The sequence below is a fragment of the Scyliorhinus torazame genome, chromosome 11 (assembly GCF_047496885.1).
Source record: "Scyliorhinus torazame isolate Kashiwa2021f chromosome 11, sScyTor2.1, whole genome shotgun sequence".
NCBI lineage: Eukaryota > Metazoa > Chordata > Chondrichthyes > Carcharhiniformes > Scyliorhinidae > Scyliorhinus > Scyliorhinus torazame.
The window spans coordinates 186643068-186663998 of NC_092717.1; the positions used below are offsets into that span (position 1 = coordinate 186643068).

Here is a 20931-nt window from a genome sequence, read left to right on the forward strand (position 1 = left end):
TCTATGCTCTGAGATGAACATGAAAGATTCCACAGCAGGACTTCCGGTTGCGGCGATGCATCGCTAAGCCGCACGTTTCGGCACCTCCCGTTTCAACGGACTTTTGGGCTCTTATCGGGAGCCCCAACGGGATCTTTCTTTTGGCCAAACCCACTGTGAGGTGACAAAGGAAGCAGTCCCCCCGGGGGTGGATGGAAAGGAGCAGCAGTAGCGGCCAGATTACGGAGGATCCTTTGGAGCAGCGGCAGAGAAGAGAAGGGAGAAGCAATATGGCGGCCGAGGGAGCCCAGATGGTATGGGGCCTGGAACTGCAGGAGTTCCTCCGACGATGTGTGGAGGAGCTCAAGAAAGAGGTGCTGGCGCCGATGTTACTGGCAATCGAGGGACTAAAGGAAACACAAAAGGTCCAGGCGATGGAGCTCCGTGGAGTGAAGGCAAAGGCAGCCGAGAACGAAGATGAGATACAGGGCCTGGTGGTAAAAACGGAGACGCACGAGGCACTACATAAGAGGTGCATAGAAAGGCTGGAAGCCCTGGAGAACAGCTCGAGGAGGAAGAACTTACGGATTTTAGGTCTCCCCGAAGGAACAGAGGGAGCTGATGCTGGGGCGTATGTGAATACGATGCTCCATACTCTAATGGGAGCTGAGGCCCCAACGGGCCCCCTGGAAGTGGAGGGAGCGTACCGGGTCCTCGTGAGAAGCCCAAAGGCAGGGGAAACACCAAGAGCAATGGTGGTGAAGTTCCATCGCTACAGGGACAGAGAGATGGTCCTGAGCTGGGCTAAGAAGACACGGAGTAGCAAATGGGTGAACGCGGTGATACGCGTGTATCAAGACTGGCGTGCGGAGGTGGCGAGAAGGAGGGCGAGTTTCAACCGGGCCAAGGCGGTGCTCCATAGGAAGAAAGTCAAATTTGGGATGCTGCAGCCGGCGAGACTGTGGGTCACGCATCAGGGCAAACACCACTACTTCGAGACGGCGGAGGAGGCATGGACATTTATTCAGGATGAGAAATTGGACTAGACTTGAGAAATTGATGTCCGGAGGGAGGTAGCGAGGTGGTGGCACAGAAATGTAAAGTGGGGAGAGGGGAGGGCTACTGTATAATAATGTTGGACGGGGAATATTTCTCCCCCCGATGGGGGGGACACGAAGAAATGTGGGCGCCGGTGGAAAAGGGGACAGGGAAGGGGAATGAGGGAACTGCGCCATTAGGGGCGGGGCCAAGAGGAAAGCGCGGGTATTTTCCAGCGCTATGGAAATTATAGCGGGAAAAGGGGCGCAGGAAGGAAGGGAGCGTCACACGCAGGGAGGTCAAAGAATGAACGGGGGAAGCCGAGGTCAGCCAGAGTTAGCTGACTTCTGGAAGCAATATGGGGGGAGTAATCAAGCTAGAGGGGGATCTAGCGGGGGGGGGGGGGGGGGGGGGGGGGGGAGGGGGGGGATTAACTGGGTTGCTGCTGCTGAGGGTAAGGGGGAACTGATACGAGATGAGGTGGTCGGGACGGGAGGGTGCCGTCTGGGGGACAGACGGGTGCGTGAGACCTGGGTGAGGAGATGGTTTAAACAAGGGGATGGCTAGTCGACGAGGGGGGGGGGGTAAATGGCCCTCCAATTCGGCTGATCACGTGGAATGTGAGAGGTGTAAATGGGTCGATTAAGAGGGCAAGGGTGTTTGCGCACTTAAAGAGATTGAAGGCGGACGTAGTTATGCTCCAGGAGACGCACCTGAAGTTGGCGGATCAGGTTAGACTAAGGAAAGGATGGGTGGGACAGGTATTCCACTCAGAGTTGGACGCGAAGAACAGAGGGGTGGCAATAATGGTGGGGAAACGTGTATCGTTCGAAGCTAAGACCATAGTGGTGGATAGTGGGGGCAGATATGTGATGGTGAGTGGCAGATTGCAGGGTGAGGCGGTTGTGCTGGTGAACGTATATGCCCCGAACTGGGATGATGCGGGATTCATGAAGCGAATGCTGGGACGTATCCCGGACCTGGAAATGGGAAACTTGTTAATGGGGGGGGACTTCAACACAGTGCTGGACCCAGGGCTGGACCGGTCCAGATCCAGGACCGGGAGAAGGCCGGCAGCGGCCAAGGTGCTTAAGGGATTTATGGAACAAATGGGGGGAGTAGATCCGTGGAGATTCGCCAGACCGATGGGTAAAGAGTTTTCCTTTTTCTCCCACGTCCATAAGGTATACTCCCGGATAGACTTTTTTGTTTTGGGAAGGGCACTGATCCCGAAGGTGGCAGGAACGGAGTACTCGGCTATAGCCGTGTCAGACCACGCCCCGCATTGGGTGGATCTGGAACTGGGAGAGGAAAGGGAGCAGCACCCACTCTGGCGATTGGACATGGGACTATTGGCGGACGAGGGGGTATGCGGAAGGGTGAGGGGATGTATCAAAAGATACCTGGAGGTCAATGACGATGGGGCGGTCCAGGTGGGGGTAGTACGGGAAGCGTTGAAGGCTGTGGTTAGAGGAGAGCTAATTTCCATCAGAGCCCACAAGGGGAAACAAGAGGGTAAAGAAAGAGAGAGATTAGTGGGGAAAATTTTGAGGGTGGATAAGAAGTATGCGGAGGCCCCAGACAAAGGGCTATACAGGGAGAGACGAAGATTACAGACGGAGTTTGACCTGCTGACCACGGGAGAGGCAGAGACACAGTGGAAGAAGGCACAGAGGATACAGTATGAATATGGGGAAAAGGCGAGCCGGCTGCTGGCCCAACAACTTCGGAAGAGGGGAGCGGCGAGAGAGATCGGAGGAGTTAGGGACGAAACGGGAAAGATGGAGCAGAGAATAGGGAAAGTGAACGAGATGTTCAAGACATTCTATGAGAGGCTGTACAAGTCCCAACCCCCGGAGGGGAAAGAAGGAATGATACACTTTTTGGATCAGCTAGAGTTCCAGAGGGTGGAGGGGCAGGAGGTGGCAGGTCTGGGGGCGCAGATTGAGGTGGATGAGGTGATCAAAGGAATAGGGAACATGCAAGCAGGGAAGGCCCCGGGGCCAGACAGGTTCCCGGTGGAATTTTATAGGAAGTATATGGACCTGCTGGCCCCGCTCTTGGAGAGAACCTTTAATGAGGCTAAGGAAAGGGGGACATTACCCCCGACAATGTCGGAGGCGACGATATCGCTAATTCTGAAACGAGACAAAGACCCGCTGCAGTGCGGGTCATACAGGCCCATCTCCCTCCTAAACGTAGACGCCAAACTGCTGGCCAAAGTGATGGGACAAGGATAGAGGATTGTGTCCCAGGGGTGGTACATGACGAGCAGACAGGGTTTGTAAAGGGGAGACACAAGGAATGCCTATGTACGAAGGCTGCTGGGGGTGATGATGATGCCCCCACCAGAGGGGGAGGCAGAGATAGTGGTGGCGATGGATGCAGAGAAGGCATTCGATAGAGTGGAGTGGGACTATCTGTGGGAGGTGCTGAAGAGATTTGGGTTCGGGGAGGGGTTCATTAGATGGGTTAGACTCTTGTACGGGGCCCCGGTGGCAAGCATCGTTATAAACAGGCAAAGATCGGGATACTTTTGATTACATAGGGGTACAAGACAAGGGTGCCCCCTGTCCCAGTTACTGTTCGCGTTGGCAATTGAACCATTGGCCATAGCGCTGAGGGACTCTAAGAGGTGGAGGGGGGTGCTTAGAGGGGGAGAGCAACATCGAGTGTCACTATATGCAGATGACCTACTGCTATATGTGGCGGACCCGGTAGAGGGGATGCCAGAGGTAATGCAGATACTCAGGGAGTTTGGAGAGTTCTCGGGATACAAATAAAATATGGGAAAGAGTGAGCTTTTTGTGATGCACCCCGGGGAACAGGGCAGGGGGATAGATGCTCTGCCGCTGAGGAGAGTGGCAAGGAACTTTCGATACCTGGGGATTCAGGTGGCCAGGAACTGGGGAACCCTACATAAACTTAACCTGACGCGATTGGTAGAGCAGATGGAGGAGGACTTTAAGAGGTGGGATATGGTGCCCCTGTCATTGGCGGGCAGAGTACAGGCGGTTAAAATGGTGGTCCTCCCGAGGTTTCTTTTCGTGTTTCAGTGCCTCCCCATCCTGATTACAAAGGCCTTTTTCAAAAAAATAGACAGGCGTATTATGGATTTTGTGTGGGCGGGAAAGACCCCAAGGGTAAAGAGGGGGTTCCTGCAGCGTAGTAGGAACAGAGGGGGATTGGCACTGCCGAGTCTGAGTGACTACTATTGGGCCGCTAATGTGTCGATGGTCTGTCAGTGGATGAGGGAAGAAGAAGGTGCGGCATGGAAAAAGTTGGAGATGGCTTCCTGTAAGGGAACGAGTCTAAAAGCGCTGGTGACGGCGCCGCTGCCGTTCTCCCCGAAAAGGTACACCACAAACCCAGTGGTGGTGGCGACCTTGAAGAACCAGGGTAAGTGGAGATGACATAGGGGAGTGACGAGTGCCTCGGTGTGGTCCCCGATAAGGAATAACCACAGGTTCGTCCCGGGGAGGATAGATGGGGGATTTCAATGTTGGCAGCGAGCAGGAATTAGGAAGCTGAAGGACCTGTTTATAGACGGGACGTTTGCGAGTCTGGGAGCATTGGAAGAAAAATATAAGCTGCCACCAGGGAATGCTTTCCGATACATGCAAGTGAGGGCATTTACGAGGCAACAGGTGAGGGAATTTCCGCAGCTCCCGACGCAAGGGATCCAGGATAGAGTGATTTCGGGGGCATGGGTTGGAGAAGGTAAAGTGTCCGAAATATACAGGGAGATGAGAGACGAGGGGGAGGCGATGGTAGAGAAGCTGAAGGGAAAATGGGAAGAGGAGCTGGGGGAAGAGATCGAGGAGGGGCTGTGGGCAGATGCCCTAAGTAGGGTAAATTCTTTGTCCTCGTGTGCCAGGCTTAGCCTGATTCAATTTAAGGTTCTACACAGAGCGCATATGACGGGAGCAAGACTGAGCAGGTTTTTCGGGGTGGAGGATAGATGTGGAAGGTGCTCAGGAAGCCCGGCGAACCACACTCACATGTTCTGGTTGTGTCCGACACTGCATGAGTTCTGGGGGGTATTATTCTGTGTTTTTGTTTTTTGCCAGTTGTTGATATTTGCTTTTTGGTTTATCTCTCTTTTCATTTGTTGTTAGTTTAGTATATTATTTAAATAACATTTAATGTATATTCCTTTATTAAGTTGTAAAAACGGAAAATTTCTGTTTGAAAAATTTCAATAAAATATATTTAAAAAAAAAGATTCCACAGCACGATTCGGAGAAGAACAGGGGTATTCCTCTTCTGCCCTGGCCTATATTCACCTCTTAACCAACATCTCTGGTGACCAGAGCATCTTGTCACTTATTCTCATTGCTGTATGTGGGACACTGACTGCTCGATACAAATTGATGATTATGGTTCCTACATCACAACACTAACTTTAAACCTCTTAAAAAGGAAATTAATTGTTTGGAAAGCACTTGGGACATCTTTGAAATATGCTATATCAATGAAACTTGAAAAAATACTCATCATTGGAATATAAAGGATAGGATTCTGAGCATCTGGAAAGACACTGCTTGATTAGGGATAGTCAGCACGGATTTGTGAGGGGTAGGTCTTGCCTTACAAATCTTATTGAATTCTTTGAGGAGGTGACCAAGCATGTGGATGAAGGTAAAGCAGTGGATGTAGTGTACATGGATTTTAGTAAGGCATTTGATAAAGTTCCCCATGGTAGGCTTATGCAGAAAGTAAGGAGGCATGGGATAGTGGGAAATTTGGCCAGTTGGATAACGAACTGGCTAACCGATAGAAGTCAGAGAGTGGTGGTGGATGGCAAATATTCAGCCTGGATCCCAGTTACCAGTGGCGTACCGCAGGGATCAGTTCTGGGTCCTCTGCTGTTTGTGATTTTCATTAATGACTTGGATGAGGGAGTTGAAGGGTGGGTCAGTAAATTTGCAGACGATACGAAGATTGGTGGAGTTGTGGATAGTAAGGAGGGCTGTTGTCGGCTGCAAAGAGACATAGATAGGATGCAGAGCTGGGCTGAGAAGTGGCAGATGGAGTTTAACCCTGAAAAGTGTGAGGTTGTCCATTTTGGAAGGACAAATATGAATGCGGAATATAGGGTTAACGGTAGAGTTCTTGGCAATGTGGAGGAGCAGAGAGACCTTGGGGTCTATGTTCATACATCTTTGAAAGTTGCCACTCAAGTGGATAGAGCTGTGAAGAAGGCCTATGGTGTGCTCGCGTTCATTAACAGAGGGATTGAATTTAAGAGCCGTGAGGTGATGATGCAGCTGTACAAAACTTTGGTAAGGCCACATTTGGAGTACTGTGTACAGTTCTGGTCGCCTCATTTTAGGAAGGATGTGGAAGCTTTGGAAAAGGTGCAAAGAAGATTTACCAGGATGTTGCCTGGAATGGAGAGTAGGTCTTACGAGGAAAGGTTGAGGGTGCTAGGCCTTTTCTCATTAGAACGGAGAAGGATGAGGGGCGACTTGATAGAGGTTTATAAGATGATCAGGGGAATAGATAGAGTAGACAGTCAGAGACTTTTTCCCCGGGTGGAACAAACCATTACAAGGGGACATAAATTTAAGGCGAAAGGTGGAAGATATAGGAGGGATATCAGAGGTAGGTTCTTTACCCAGAGAGTAGTGGGGGCATGGAATGCACTGCCTGTGGAAGTAGTTGAGTCGGAAACATTAGGGACCTTCAAGCAGCTATTGGATAGGTATATGGATTACAGTAAAATGATAGTGTAGATTTATTTGTTCTCAAGGGCAGCACGGTGGCATTGTGGGTGGCGCGGTTGCTTCGCAGCTCCGGCGTCCCAGGTTCGATTCCGGCTTGGGTCACTGCCTGTGTGGAGTCTGCGCGTCCTCCCCGTGTCTGCGTGGGTTTCCTCCGGGTGCTCCGGTTTCCTCCCACAGTCCAGAGATGTGCGGGTTAGGTGAATTGGCCAATGATAAATTGCCCTTAATGTCCAAATTGCCCTTGGTGTTGGGTGGAAGTGTTGAGTTTGGGTAGGGTGCTCTTTCCAAGAGCCGGTGCAGACTCAAAGGGCCGAATGGCCTCCTTCTGCACTGTAAATTCAATGATAATCTATGATTAATCTAGGACAAAGGTTCGGCACAACATCGTGGGCCGAAGGGCCTGTTCTGTGCTGTATTTTTCTATGATGTGGAGATGCCGGCGTTGGACTGGGGTGAGTTCAGTACGAAGTCTTACAACACCAGGTTAAAGTCCAACAGGTTTGTTTCGATGTCACTAGCTTTCGGAGCGCTGCTCCTTCCTCAGGTGAATGAAGAGGTCTGTTCCAGAAACACATATATAGACAAATTCAAAGATGCCAAACAATGCTTGGAATGCGAGCATTAGCAGGTGATTAAATCTTTACAGATCCAGAGATGGGGTAACCCCAGGTTAAAGAGGTGTGAATTGTACCAAGCCAGGACAGTTGGTAGGATTTTGCAGGCCAGATGGTGGGGGATGAATGTAATGCGACATGAATCCCAGGTCCCGGTTGAGGCCGCACTCATGTGTGCGGAACTTGGCTATAAGTTTCTGCTCGGCGATTCTGCGTTGTCGCGGGTCCTGAAGGCCGCCTTGGAGAATGCTTACCCGGAGATCAGAGGCTGAATGCCCTTGACTGCTGAAGTGTTCCCCGACTGGAAGGGAACATTCCTGCCTGGTGATTGTTGCGCGATGTCCGTTCATTCGTTGTCGCAGCGTCTGCATGGTCTCGCCAATGTACCATGCTTCGGGACATCCTTTCCTGCAGCGTATGAGGTAGACAACGTTGGCCGAGTCGCACGAGTATGTACCGCGTACCTGGTGGGTGGTGTTCTCACGTGTAATAGTGGTATCCATGTCGATGATCTGGCACGTCTTGCAGAGATTGCCATGACAGGGTTGTGTGGTGTCGAGGTCACTGTTCTGAAGACTGGGTAGTTTGCTGCAAACAATGGTTCGTTTGAGGTTGCGCGGTTGTTTGAAGGCAAGTAGTGGGGGTGTGGGGATGACCTTGGCAAGATGTTCATCGTCATCAATGACGTGTTGAAGGCTGTGAAGAAGATGACGTAGTTTCTCCGCTCCGGGGAAGTACTGGACGACGAAGGGTATTCTGTCGGATGTGTCCCATGTTTGTCTTCTGAGGAGGTCGGTCCGGTTTTTCGCTGTGGCGCGTTGGAACTGTCGATCGATGAGTCGAGTGCCATATCCCGTTCGTACGAGGGCATCTTTCAACGTCTGTAGATGTCTGTTACGCTCCTCCTCGTCTGAGCTGATCCTGTGTATACGGAGCGCTTGTCCATAGGGGATGGCTTCTTTAATGTGTTTAGGGTGGAAGCTGGAGAAGTGGAGCATCATGAGGTTATCCGTGGGTTTGCGGTAAAGCGAAGTGCTGAGGTGACCGTCCTTGATGGAGACAAGTGTGTCCAAGAATGCAACTGATTTTGGAGAGTAGTCCATGGTGAGTCTGATGGTTGGATGGAACTTATTAATGTCATCGTGTAGTCGTTTCAGTGATTCTTCGCCGTGGGTCCAAAGGAAAAAAATGTCATCGATGTATCTGGTGTATAACATCGGTTGAAGGTCCTGTGCGGTGAGGAGGTCCTGTTCAAACTTGTGCATGAAGATGTTGGCGTATTGGGGTGCGAATTTGGTCCCCATGGCTGTTAAGTTGGCGGATGTGTTCCTTGGTCGGATCTGCGGGTAACTGTCTGTAGTGTTCTTGGTTGTTCAGTTGTCGGTATACTTCTTTGCAGAAGACTACTGCAAAGTAGTAGTCTTCTGCAGTTACCCGCAGATCCGACCAAGGAACACATCCGCCAACTTAACAGATGGATCAAGACCTTGGATCCAGATCTTCAGAGCACCCTACGTGCTCTCATCCCACGTACTCCCCGCATTGGAGATCTCTACTGCCTCCCGAAAATACATAAGGCCAACACACCAGGCCGCCCTATCATTTCAGGCAATGGGACCCTGTGTGAGAACCTCTCTGGCTACATCGAGGGCATCTTGAAACCCATCGTACGAGGTACACCCAGCTTCTGTCGCGACACAACGGACTTCCTACAGAAACTCAGCACCCATGGACCAGTTGAACCAGGAACATTCCTCGTCACAATGGACGTCTCGGCACTCTACACCAGCATCCCCCATGACGACGGCATTGCTGCAACAGCCTCAGTACTCAACACCGACAACTGCCAATCTCCAGACGCAATTCTGCAACTCATCCGCTTCATTCTGGATCACAACGTCTTCACCTTCGACAACAAGTTCTTCATCCAGACGCACGGAACAGCCATGGGGACCAAATTCGCACCCCAATACGCCAACATCTTCAAGACGTGCCAGATCATCGACATGGATACCACTATTACACGCGAGAACACCACCCACCAGGTACGCGGTACATACTCGTGCGACTCGGCCAACGTTGTCTACCTCATACGCTGCAGGAAAGGATGTCCCGAAGCATGGTGCATTGGCGAGACCATGCAGACGCTGCGACAACGAATGAACGGACATCGCGCAACAATCACCAGGCAGGAATGTTCCCTTCCAGTCGGGGAACACTTCAGCAGTCAAGGGCATTCAGCCTCTGATCTCCAGGTAAGCGTTCTCCAAGGCGGCCTTCAGGACCCGCGACAACGCAGAATCGCCGAGCAGAAACTTATAGCCAAGTTCCGCACACATGAGTGCGGCCTCAACCGGGACCTGGGATTCATGTCGCATTACATTCATCCCCCACCATCTGGCCTGCAAAATCCTACCAACTGTCCTGGCTTGGTACAATTCACACCTCTTTAACCTGGGGTTACCCCATCTCTGGATCTGTAAAGATTTAATCACCTGCTAATGCTCGCATTCCAAGCATTGTTTCGCATCTTTGAATTTGTCTATATATGTGTTTCTGGAACAGACCTCTTCATTCACCTGAGGAAGGAGCAGCGCTCCGAAAGCTAGTGACATCGAAACAAACCTGTTGGACTTTAAGCTGGTGTTGTAAGACTTCGTACTGTATTTTTCTATGTTCTATGTTCTATATGCATTTTTATAGTGCTTTTCACGACCATTGCTCATCTGAACTGCTTGACAGCCAATTTTACTTTTTGATGTGTAGTTGCAAGGTATGAAATACATCAGTTAATTTGCGTTCAACAAACTCCCACAAAAAAGGAATCTGATTATGACCAGATAACCTTTTTTAGTGTGTGATGTTGATTGAGGGATAAATACTTGCTCGGACACTCTGCTCTTCTTCAAAAGAACACCTATGGAATCTTTCATATCTACCCAAGCAGAGGAGGGGGAGGCAAGCTCATGACATCACGGGAGTGAAGAAGAAACCTTGGTCAGGACCAGGTGGTGGTGGTTGGCATTTGGGGGGAGTGGGGGGGGGGGGGGGGGGGGGCTGCTGAGGGGGGTGAGTTGGAATCGCATGATTAAATTGAAATGTGGTGAAGGTATTTGGGGGATTTGTTAATGGAAATGGAATGAGGTTAATTCCCGAAACATTGGCAGAATTGTCTTGTGTGAATTTTTCCCTTCGATGAGGCTCACCACAGGGATAATTCTGACAAGGTTTTCAGTCAGGAACTGTGGCCGCAGAGGGACCAACTCCATTACATCCCAGGGTTACATGCGGCTAACAGGAAAAGGGCATCATCACTGAAAAACAGATCTCTGAGTCGGAAGGGGTAAGCATGCTGTTTCCAAGAAACATGCCTTGACATTTGCTTAGTTTGTTGGGAAGTTCTTTTTTTTGAAGCATCAGCTTCTTGGCGACATTCCGTTCCAAATAAAGTAGAGGTTACAGTGCTCGAGACCTGGACTAATAATTCAAAAAATTTCTTAGATAATGAAGCAGTCCGTGCCAGCATATAGAACGACTCTGAATACACCCATGCATGGGATGATGAGGGGCAAATAGCATTCATGCCAAACGAGTGCCAGTCAATGACTACCTCCAACAAGACTCACATTCAATGGCATTACCATCACCAAATCCACCACAATCAACACTCTGTTAGTATTGACAGAATCTTAACTGGACCAGGTATATAAATAATGTGGTTACAACACAGGCTGGGAATTCTGCAACAAATGATTTACCTCCTGACTTTCAGATCCTCTCCACTTGCCTTTACTTCCGTTTATTCACCGAGGCAGGGAATATAAGAGCAGGGATGTAATTATGGAACTGTATAAAATACACTTTAGGCCATAGTTAGAGTAATGTGTGCAGTTCTGGTCGCCGCACTATAGGAAGAATGTAATCGTGCTAGAAAGAGTGCAGCGGAGATTCACCAGGATGTAGCCTGGGCTGGAGCATTTCAGCTATGAAGAGAGGGTTTGTTTTCCTTAGAGCAGAGAAGGCTGATGGGGGAATCTCATTGAAGTGTACAAAATTAATAGGGATATAGATAGGGTAGAGAGGAAGAAACATTTCACTTTGTTGCGAGGTCAATAACCAGGGGACATAGATTTTAAATTAAGGAGCAGGAGATTTAACATAGAAACATGGAAAATAGAAGTAGGAGAAGGCCATTCGGCCCTTTGAGCCTGCTCCACTGATTGTCAAGTTCAGTCCCCTGATCCCGCCTTCCTCCCATATCCCTTGATCGCTTTAGCCCCAAGAGCTATATCTAATTCCTTCTTGAAATTACACAATGTTTTCCCTCAACTACATTCTGTGGCAGTGAATTCCACAGATACACCGCTCTCTGGGTGATGAAATTTCTCCTCACCTCAGTTCTAAAAGATTTACCCCTTACTCTCAAACTATGACCCCTAATTCTGGACTTCCCCACCCTCTGGAACATTCTTTCTGAATCTACCCTGTCTAATCCTATTTGAATTTTTTACATTCTATGAGATTCCCTTGCACTTTTCTAAACTCCAATGAATATAATACTAACCGATTCAGTCTCTCCTCTGATGACAGTCCCAGGAATCAGCCTGGTAAACCTTTGCTGCACTCCCTCCATAGCAAGAACATCCTTCCTCAGATAAGATCACCAAAACTGCACACAATACTCCAGGTGTGGCCTCACCTATGCCCTATACAATTGCAGTAAAACATCACTACGGCTATACTCGAAACCTCTCGCTATGAAGGCCAACATAACATTTGCCTTCTTTACTGCCTGCTGTACCTGCGTGCTTACTTTTAGCCACTGATGCCCAAGCACACTAAGGTCTCACTGAGTATCCACCTCTCTCAATTTACACCCATTCAAATAATAATCTGCCGTCCTATTTTTGTTACCAAGTGGATAATGTTACATTTATCCACATTATACTGCATCTGCCATGCGTGTGCCTACTCACTTAGCCTGTCCAAATCCCACTGAAGCATCTCTACAACCTTCTCACAGCTCACCCTCCCACCCAACTTTGTATCATCTACAAATTTGGGGACAATACATTTAGTTCCCTCGTCCAAGTCATTAATATATAATATATAATATGAACAGTTGGAGTCCGAACACAGATCCCTGCAGTACTCCACTAGTCACTGCCTGCCAATTAGAAAAAGACTCATTTATTCCAACTTTTTGCTTCCTGTTTGCTAACCAGCTACATCTCGAGACACTACCCACAATCCCATGTGCTTTAACTTTACATATTAATCTGCTATGCAAGACCTTGTCGAAAGTCTTCTAAAAGTCTAACTAAACCACATTGACTGGTTCTCCCTGCTCAACTCTACTAGTTACATCTTCAAAGAATTCGAGTAGATTTGCCAAGCATGATTATCCTTTCATAAATCCATGCTGACTTTGTCTGATTATATCAATGCTTTCCAAATGTTGTGCTATGAAATCCTTGATTATGGACTCTAGCAACTTCCCTACTACCAAAGCTAGGCTCACTCGTTTATAGTTCACTGTTTTCTCTCTACCTCACTTTTTGCATAGCGGTGTTATAGGGTTATGCTAGCTACCCTCCAATCTGCAGGAACTATTCCAGAGTCCAAAGCATTTTGGAAAATGACCACCAATGGTCTTTTTCTAGGGCCACTTCTGTAAGTACTCTGGAATGAACATTATCAGGCCCTGGAGATTTGTCCGCCTTCAATCCCATCAATTTCCCCAAAACCATTTCTTTATTAATACTAATTTCCTTCAGCTCCTCACCGAAACTTGTATTTCGCAGAACTTCTGGTACATTATTCATGTCTTCCTTTGTGAAGACAGTAACAAAGTACGAATTTAGTTCCTCAGCCATTCTCTCTTCCCCATTTTGAGTTTAATGTAGATAAGTGTGAGGTTATCCATTTTGGCTGAAAAAATAGAAAGACAAATTATAATCTAAATGGAAAGCAGATTGGAGATGCGTCCCGGCAGAGGGATCTGGGTGTCCTTGTTCATGAATAGCAGAAATTTAGTATGCAGGTATAGCATGTAATTAAAAAGGCAAATGGAATGTTAGTGTTCATTGCAAAAGAACTGGAGTATTAAAGTAGAGAAGTGTTGCAATTGTATAGGGTGTTGGTGAGACCACGGGCGAAATTCTCCCCCAACGGCGCGATGTCCGCCGACTGGCGCCAAAGACGGCGCCAATCAGACGGGCATCGCGCCGGCCCAAAGGTGCGGAATGCTCCGCATCTTTGGTGGCCTAGCCCCAACATTGAGGGGCTAGGCCGACGCCGGAGGGATTTCCGCCCCGCCAGCTGGCGGAAATAGCGTTTGTTTCCCCGCCAGCTGGCGCGGAAATGCGGCGCATGCACGGGAGCGTCAGCGGCCGCTGACAGTTTCCCGGCGCATGCGCGGGAGAGTCAGCGGCCGCTGAAAGTTTCCCGCGCATGCGCAGTGGGGAGAGTCTCTTCCGCCTCCGCCATGGTGGAGGCCGTAGCGGAGGCGGAAGGGAAAGAGTGCCCCCACGGCACAGGCCCGCCCGCGGATCGGTGGGCCCCGATCGCGGGCCAGGCCACCGTGGGGGCACCCTACAGGGTCAGATCGCCCCGCGCCCCCCCCAGGACCCCGGAGCCCGCCCACGCCGCCTGGTCCCGCCGGTAAATACCAGGTTTGATTTACGCCGGCGGGACAGGCAATTTCTGGGCGGGACTTCGGCCCATTCGGGCCGGAGAATTGAACGGGGGGGGGGTCCCGCCAACCGGCGTGGCCCGATTCCCGCCCCCGCCCAATCTCCGGTACCGGAGACTTCGGCGGGGTCGGGGGCGGGATTCACGGCGGCCAACGGCCATTCTCCGACCCGGCGGGGGGTCGGAGAATGACGCCCCACATCTGGAATATTCTCCCGGAATCGGCGGGGCTGCTCGTACCGGCGCCAAAGAGTGACGTGAACTACTCCGGAGTCGGGCCGCCCGGATGTTGCGGAATCCTCCGCACTTCCAGGGGCTAGGCCGGCGCTGGAGGGGTTGGCGCCATGCCAACTGGCGCCGAAGGGCCGCCGCTGGCCGGAGCGAGTTGGCGCATGCGCAGGACCGCCAGCGTGTTTCCTGCGCATACGCAGGGGGTTTCTTCTCTGCGCCGGCCATCGCAGAGCCTTACGGAGGCTGGTGCGGAGGGAAAGAGTGCCCCCATGGCCAGGCCCACCTGCAGATCGGTGGGGCCCGTGGGGCCCCCGCGGGGCCTGTTCCCCCCGCACCCCCCCCCCGCGGATCGCGCTAACCGCCCTCCAAGCCAGGTCTTACCGGTATGTACTATGTCTAATCTACGCCGGCGGGACTGGCCGAAAATGGGCGGCCGCTCGGCCCATCGGGGCCCGGAGAATTGCCAAGGGGGGCCGCTGCCAACAGCCCCCGACCGACGGGGTGCGATCCTCGACCGAAAACCGGCGCCAGAGAATTCGGCAGCTGGCGTCGGAGCGGCGGGGTGGGATTCATGCTGCCCCCCCCAGCAATTCTTTGACCCGGCGGGGGGGTCGGAGAATCCCCCCCCATTGTGTCCAGTTTCGGCCTCCTTATTTATAATCTTTATAATCTTTATTGTCACAAGTAGGTTTACATTAACACTGCAATGAAGTTACTGTGAAAATCCCCTAGTCGCCACATTGCAGGGCCTGTTCGGGTGCACAGAGGGAGAATCCAGAATGTCCAATTCATCTAACAGCACATCTTTCGGAACTTGTGGGAGGAAACCAGAACACCCGGAGGAAACCCACACAGACATAGGGAGAACGTGCAGACTCCACACAGACAGTGACCCAAGCTGGGAATTGAACCTGGGACCCTGGAGCTGTGAAGCAATGGTGCGAACCACTGTGCTACCATGCTGCCCATTTGAGGAACAATGTGGTGGCATTAGTGGCAGTTCAGAGGAGGTTCACCAGATTGATTTTGAGGATGAAGGGGTTGACATATGAGGAGAGATTAAACAGTAGGGCTTATATTCGCTGGGGATGAGAGGGGATCTTATCGAGGTGTATAACATACTAATTGGAATTGATAAAGTAAACGGACACCAAATGTTCCCCCTTGTGGGGAAATCCAGAACGAGAGGTCATGGATATAGTTGAGAGGCAGTAGATTTAGAACTGAGATGAGGAGGAACTACTTCTTGCAAAGGGTGGTGAGTCTGTGGAACCCGCTGCCCCATTGTGTGGTGGAATTTGATTCATGAAATGTTTTCAAGAAAGAAATTGATACATTTTTGATTTTAAAAATGGGTTAAAGGGATTTGGGCAACAGGTGTGGAGGTGGACCTGAGACCAGGAAGAGATCAGCCATGATCTGATTGAATAGTGCAGCAGGCGTGAAGGGTTGAATTGCCTACTTCTGCTCCTAATTGCTATGTTCCTATGTTTCTCTTTACATACCCATAGAAACTTTTAAAGACAGTTCCCCACCAGCTCACTTTCATATTGTATTTCCCCCATCTTAATCAACCCCTTGGTTCGCCTTTGCTGAATTTTAAACTGTTCTGAATCCTCAGGTCTATTGCTTTTTCTTGCTAATTTGTATGCCTCTTCTTTGAATCTAATACTATCTCTAATTTCCCTTGTAAGCCATGGTTTGGCCACAGTTCCCTTTCCACACTTGTGCCAAATAGGAAAAGACAACTTTTGGAGTTCATCTATTCGTTCTTTGAATGCCTGCCATTGCCTGTCCACTGTCCTTCCTTTTAGTAATGTTTCCCAGTCCATCATAGCCAACTCATACCTCATACCATCATAGTTACCTTTATTGATGTTCGAGACCCTTCTCTGAAGCAGTTTGAGGAAAAGCGTTTTCACCCAGAGGGTGGTGGGAATCTGGAACTCACTGCCTGGAAGGGTGGTAGAGGTGGGAACCCTCACAACATTTAAGAATCATTTAGATGTGCACTTGAAACACCACAGCATACAAGGCTACGGGCCAAGAGCCAGAAGATGGGATCAGAATAGATAGGTGCTTGATGACCAGTGCTTACACAATGGGCCGAAGGGCCTCTTTCTGTACTGTGTAAACTCTATGACCTATATTGCACAAGGGAAGAATGTGACAAAATAACATCCAATTGCCTAGATAAGTGCAGCTTCAACAATAGTCAAAAAGCTCAACACTATTCAGGACATAGCAGTCTGTTTGACCAACACCTCCTCCACTATGTTAAACAACCACTTCCTCCATCACTGGCACAGTGAGGCTGCAGTATTATTACGGGCAGCACGGTAGCACAAGTGGATAGCACTGTGGCTTCACAGCGCCACGGTCCCAGGTTCGATTCCCCGCCGGGTCACTGTCTGTGCGGAGTTTGCAGGTTCTCCCTGTGTCTGCGTGGGTTTCCTCCGGGTGCTCCGGTTTCCTCCCACAGTCCAAAGACATGCAGGTTAGGTGGATTGGCCATGATAAATTGCCCTTAGTAACCAAAAAAGGATAGGAGGGGCTATTGGGTTACGGGGATGGGGTGGAGGTGAGGGCTTGGGTGGGTCGGTGCGGACTCGATGGGCCGAATGTCCTCCTTCTGCATTGTATGTTCTATTATCTGAAGGATGCATGCAGTAACACTTCAGGGGTGTGACCACAATGGAACCAGAAGATCCCAACGATGGCAAGAGCCAGAAAATCTTTGCCCAAATTATATTGTCCATTGACTACTTGTGTAAGGAGGTTGAACATGGTTTCAAAACTTTAGAGACCTTTGTTTGAGATTCCAAGCAGCCAGATGGAGTCACAATCATGGGTGTTTTGATTGGCTCTCCAGTTTCCTGGTGTACCTGGGGATTCCAGCTTGCTCCTGACAAAGTAGTGGCAGAAATACACGGGAAGGCTGTGGATTATTCAGGTATTTCTTGCGGCCAGTATTCATACCCAGCCCAGCACAATAGGGTCTCTCTCTCTGGTGATTGTAGCATTCTATGTGGAGTGATTTAGATTATCTTCAACCCTGGTCTAAGTGGTCCTGAAACGGTCATGCTAGCCCAGTTTGAATACTGTACTGACTGATAATTAAGTGTCAATCTTACTTAGAGAGGCTTGCAGGATGGAAAATGGTGCATTTGGGGAATGCCATTTCTGAGGCACGATTGGAGTAATAATTTTGAGAGGTGTTCAGTGTTAATCTGATCACACTGTACCTCAGCCAGGAGTGTTTGATGTGGAAGGAGATTACCTCGGTGTCTAATCCATGCTGAAAGTGAATTGAAGAGGAAGGCAATTGCTCCCTCATCTCAACCTCCATTTTAAAAAAATCAGCAAAAAAAGATGATAAACTAAAGCAAAACAGTTCAATCAGCCTTAACTTTGGAACTGACGAGGGAAGAATGCCTGCTGAAGGCAAAGCAAAAATTGATTTATAGCTCAGGAGACAGAACCACTTTTCAAAGATGATGTGAGGCTGAGATATGTCAAGAAATCTGACTAAGTTAGACTTACAAAGTGTTGACACATTGTTGGTGACAGAGGAGCCCCAAGAGCTGGACTGTAGTTAAGTTAGTAGCATATCAGATAGGCATAGATGGGTTTTCTGTCAATGGAAATGGTCTTCCTTCTTTGCTTCTTATTAATATTAACTCTGAGCTCCGGAACCAGCAGAAGGGCCGTGGGGTCGGGATTTCTCCCCGGGACTGGGGTGGCCAGGCATGGACCGCCATTGTCGCAGCCTGCAAGACAGCCATCTGGCTGGGCACACCATTGATTGTCCACTGTGTCCCGTGAATGTGCAAAGCACCACCGGCTGTATGGGTGCCTCCTCCCCCCGACACCCCAGGCCACACCCCAAGAACCCCCAGAGCCTTGCCGCTATATCAATAGGACATGCGTGGTCCAGTGCAGGGGATGCATGGAGGTGCAGAGCACACCCCGAACAGTGGCCGCACGCACCTGGACCCTGTCCGCCCCCTGGCACACTGTCCCCCCAGGGTGGGTGCCCCACCAGTGGCACTACCAGCCAGCTGAACCCCCAGGAACACCGGCCGGCACCAGGCCCTGCCTGCTCACTGCGTCCCTGCTCCCATCCACCCTGCCCCGTACAGGTAAGCGTAAACCTTGTGTTGCATAGAGGACTCACAGCACACTACAGCTACGGTCCCAATGGGTGCCTACCCCTCTTGCCCAGCCCAGTCTGTGGTTCCTGCCTGCATGCATGCCACCACGCATGGTGTCAGTTGGTGACATGCGGTGCCCCACCCCGCAACCAGTTGGCACTCTGTTGGCGGGTTAGAAGGCGGCCCACCAAAGGAGGGCAGCCACAGTTGACTCCACGGGGTGGGGCGCAGGAAAAGGGCCGCAGAGCGTGACATTGGCCGGGACAGGCAGTGTGGCAGGAGGCCCTTGGTGGCAGGCACCAGCGGAGCCTTGGGCAAGTTGTGGAGGGAGGAGTGTCGTGGGGAACGGCCGGGGAGGGTGAGGCCAGGATTGGGAGGAGAGTGGGGAACATGTGGGCCCATGGTTTGCAGTGTAGCCCATTAGGCCTGGATGGGCACAGGGGTATTCACCATGCTAACATGCCTGTCATTTACCTCCTGCAGTCAATGGGTTTCGGTGTACAGCCAGGTGTGGTTGGCATCTGCTTGGCCGCCTCAGTCCCGGCGGATGCACTGAGGCTGCATGAGCAGGAGCTCCTTGGGGAGGACCATAAGACCATAAGACATAGGAGCGGAAGTAAGGCCATTCGGCCCATCGAGTCCACTCCACCATTCAATCATGGCTGATTTCAACTCCATTTACCCGCTCTCTCTCCATATCCCTTAATTCCTCGAGAAATCAAGAATTTATCAACTTCTGTCTCAAAGACACTCAACGTCCCGGCCTCCACCGCCCTCTGTGACAATGAATTCCACAGACCCACCACTCTCTGGCTGAAGAAACCTCTCCTCATCTCTGTTCTAAAGTGACTCCCTTTTATTCTAAGGCTGTGCCCCCGGGTCCTAGTCTCCCCTGCTAATGGAAACAACTTCCCTACGTCCACCCTATCTAAGCCATTCATTATCTTGTAAGTTTCTATTAGATCTCCCTCAACCTCCTAAACTCGAATGAATCTAATCCCAGGATCCTCAGACGTTCATCGTATGTTAGGCCTACCATTCCTGGGATCATCCGTGTGAATCTCCGCTGGACCCGCTCCAGTGCCAGTATGTCCTTCCTGAGGTGTGGGGCCCAAAATTGCTCACAGTATTCTAAATGGGGCCTAACTAGTGCTTTATAAAGCTTCAGAAGTACATCCCTGCTTTTATATTCCAAGCCTCTTGAGATAAATGACAACATTGCATTTGCTTTCTTAATTACGGACTCAACCTGCAAGTTTACCTTTAGAGAATCCTGGACTAGGACTCCCAAGTCCCTTTGCACTTCAGCATTATGAATTTTGTCACCGTTTAGAAAATAGTCCATGCCTCTATTCTTTTTTCCAAAGTGCAAGACCTCGCACTTGCCACATTGAATTTCACCAGCCATTCTTGGACCACTCTCCTAAACTGTCTAAATCTTTCTGCAGCCTCCCCACCTCCTCAATACTACCTGCCCCTCCACCTATCTTTGTATCATCGACAAATTTAGCTAGAATGCCCCCAGTCCCGTCATCTAGATCGTTAATATATAAAGAGAACAACTGTGGCCCCAACACTGAACCCTGCGGGACACCACTCGTCACCGGTTGCCATTCCGAAAAAGAACCTTTTATCCCAACTCTCTGCCTTCTGCCTGACAGCCAATCGTCAATCCATGTTAGTACCTTGCCTCGAATACCATGGGCCCTTATTTTACTCAGCAGTCTCCTGTGAGGCACCTTATCAAGGGCCTTTTGGAAGTCAAGATAGATAACATCCATTGGCTCTCCTTGGTCTAACCTATTTGTTATCTCTTCAAAGAACTCTAAGAGGTTTGTCAGGCACGACCTCCCCTCACTAAACCCATGCTGACTTGTCCTAATCCGACCCTGCACTTCCAAGAATTTAGAAATCTCATCCTTAACAATGGATTCTAGAATCTTGCCAACAACCGAGGTTAGGCTAATTGGCCTATAATTTTCCATCTTTTTCCTTGTTCCCTTCTTGAACAGGGGGGTTACAACAGCGATTTTCCAATCCTCTGGGACTTTCCCTGACTCCAGTGACTTTTGAAAGATCATAACTAACGCCTCCACTATTTCTTCAGCTATCTCCTTTAGAACTCTAGGATGTAGCCTATCTGGGCCTGGAGGTTTATCAATTTTTAGACCTCTTAGTTTCTCTAGCACTTTCTCCTTTGTGATGGCTACCATATTCAACTCTGCCCCCTGACTCTCCTGAATTGTTGGGATATTACTCATGTCTTCTACTGTGAAGACTGACGCAAAGTACTTATTTAGTTCCTCAGCTATTTCCTTGTCTCCCATCACTAGATTACCAGCGTCATTTTGGAGCGGCCCAATGTCTACTTTTGCCTCCCGTTTGTTTTTAATGTATTTAAAGAAACTTTTACTATCATTCCTAATGTTATTGGCTAGCCTACCTTCATATTTGATCCTCTCCTTATTTCTCTCTTTGTTATCCTCTGTTTGT

The 20931-nt window shown here is 49.9% G+C and overlaps 1 protein-coding gene across 2 annotated transcripts in view; it reads left to right on the forward strand.

The window, feature by feature from the left end:
* LOC140385719 (parathyroid hormone/parathyroid hormone-related peptide receptor-like) overlaps positions 1–20931 on the forward strand; it is a 224090-nt gene that overhangs the window by 56115 nt on the left and 147044 nt on the right. The gene's annotated exons all lie outside the window — the stretch shown is intronic.